This window comes from Lathyrus oleraceus, chromosome 6 (genome assembly GCF_024323335.1).
Source record: "Lathyrus oleraceus cultivar Zhongwan6 chromosome 6, CAAS_Psat_ZW6_1.0, whole genome shotgun sequence".
Classification (NCBI taxonomy): Eukaryota; Viridiplantae; Streptophyta; class Magnoliopsida; order Fabales; family Fabaceae; genus Lathyrus; species Lathyrus oleraceus.
In genome coordinates, this window is record NC_066584.1 from 128793842 (window position 1) to 128796879 (window position 3038).

Below are 3038 nucleotides of genomic sequence, written 5' to 3' on the forward strand. Positions count from 1 at the left end.
TCATTTTAGAGAGAGTTTAACTAAATCATCAAATTAAATAGCTCAATGCTATAACACGATACCTATTTCACTTAACATGTAGATTTGACACGATTGTTCTACAAAATGCTTTTTAACAAGTTTCAAATATTGTCTGTCATGTTTTATATACTTATAGTTTTTAAAAACTTATGAAAATTAGGTTTTGAGCATTCAACATTAATCAACAAATGTCCTTCAAAAACTTAATGTGGAATCATACATATAAGTAGTGGCCAGTAAATGAAGGGCTGCTATATAATTTCACATGTTTGATCTTCATTTTTTGTTTGTTATCTTTATATAATTATGCAATTTTGTAAATGTACTCAACAATGAAAAAAAGTCTTATGTGTGGTTTGACTGAAACAGATAATACGCAAGCAGTTGTAGACTTGCGTTACATTCATGATTCATGATTACTATAGTTTAATATGACCATAGGTGGTGAAAACTGGATGATAATTAGCATGATGAGTAGTTTGCAAAACTCTAAGCTGAGATATGTTTTTTTAATTTCTATGTGATACTTTGCAATGTATTTAGTTGGATTATAGCACTAACACTTTCAATTTAAGTTGCAACATCTGGATTGCCTACCCTATCAAATGCATGGAATGGACTGAGACTTCACATTAACTTAAATCATCCCCAAGTTCACGCTTTTAAATCCAAGTATGATAGTACATTTGACAATTAATATGCTTGCCATACTTTATGTTAATTAAGTATACTTCCATTTGCTTCATTTAATTTGCATTTACATTATGTGATCAGGCTAGGATCCATACAATCACTTGCTACACCATCTCAGTCAATCACCCAAACTTCGGATTCATTTGTTCATTCTGGTAAGAAAACCTGGACAAACTCTAACGAGGTCAAGAGTATCCATCATATCAGTGAAATGGGCAAGGTTTGTCTTTTTTTTAGTATTTCAAATTGACAAACTTCATCATATATCTCCTGACAAGTTCTGATGTCACTTTAGAATTATTTTGCCATAACCATTGGAAATACAAAAATATTTAAGGCCTCTAAGTTTGGATGGTATTTCGGGGCTTGCCCCGATTGTAAGACATTGAATAAGTCCCCCGGAACCAAATTTGTCTGTGTTTGGGGAGTTAAAAATGTTGAACATGTATCAAAGTAAGATTTCTAGTTCATTTTGCAACTTTCAAGTCTTATTTATGAAGTTGTTGTTATTACATATACTACTATTATTTTCATGTCATAGTAAAAAATTGGAATAGAAGTCGAGTTTGATAATCACATGGGATACTTTGTGTTTTGGGATAAAGATTGTACCATACATTAATATGAATGCTAGAGATTGAGACAACTCATGAAGGAGGTAAATACATGATTCAAGCGCTACTTTTAATTTTCAAGTTTACGACTTAATTCACCTACATTTCAATGACTAATTTTATTTTTGAGATAGGCTGGAGAGGATAACCCAAAAATATATATGATACACCTAGACAAACTTTTGAACCAAGATCTTGCATTTAAAGTTAAGTATCAATCATTTTTCTAACAACTCTCAATTCCGACAATCATTAATGAGCCTGGTTTTTACAAGACCTTATATGAAGTTCTTAAACCATATGAGGTACAGTGCATTAACCTTTATAATATATACTTTTTGTTTGACTCGTTATCAAGGTTTTCATTTTCCATATTTTGATCAAATATATGCTTTTAATTTATGGATTAATGTGTTGGCAACATACTTCAAAGGTTGTAGTGTTGGTAACATACACAGACCATGATGTGGACATTCAACATGAACCTATTTAATGTATTAATTCTTAACCTCATACATAAGTTTCTATATATTTTTCATTCTTAATTCATAGTATACTTACCAATTAATTCTGTAATGTGTAGCCGACCAAATCTTATGAGCAAACCTTGTATGAATTTCCAACAACTTATGCCAACCAAACTTGTAGTTTGTCCACTTGATCTAGCAACACCCATGGTAAAATGGTTTTCGTTTCAACTACTCTTGATGATATTTTGCAATATGAAGTACTAACTCCAATGCAATCTTCAACCAAGGTTAAGCACCTCAAGAAGGAGTGATCATATAATGCAGGCCTCATTTTTTGTGGCATTGAAATGTTTTGTTGAGATCAACCATGTAAGGATTAATGCCATCCTCTTAGAACTATGACAATTTAATTAAGTCCTAATGTATTATGTATTATGTATCACATTAACTGGATGAACAAACTACCTTTTAGTTATGACATGTTATATGGTATGTTCTTACATTGACTACGTGTTTGAAATTATCTGTTGTTTTCACAAAACCATGATATAAATGATCTTAGTCTGCATCTTATAGTTAAGTTACTAATGCATCATGACTGCTTAGCTTGCAGCTTTGGACATCAATCAACTATAATTCTAAATTTTTCTAACAATGTTCTTTTTACTAGCTTAATCATTTTAGAGATATTTTAACTAAATCCGCAAATTAAATAGCTCAATGCTACAACGTGATACCTATTTCACTTAACATGTAGATTTGACACGATTGTTCGACAAAATTATTTTTAACAAGCTTCAAATATTGTCTATCATGTTATATACACTTACAATTTTTAAAAACTTATGAAAATTAGGTTTTGGACATTCAACAGTAATCAACAAATGTCCTTCAAAAATTTAATATGGAATCATACATATCAGTAGTGGCCAGCAAATGAAGGGATGCTATAGAATTTCACATGTTTGACCTTCATTTGTTGTTTTTTATTTTTATATAATTATGCAATTCTATAAACGTTCTCAGCAATGAATAAAAATAAGTCTTATGCACGGGTTGACTGAAATAAATAATACGCAAGCAGTTGTAGACTTGCGTTACTTTCATGATTCATGATTACTATAGTTTAATATGACCATAGGTGGTTAAAATTGAACGACAATTAGCATGAAGAGTAGTTTACAAAATTCTAAGTGGGATATGCTTTTAATTTTTGTGTGATACTTTGAAATGTATTTAG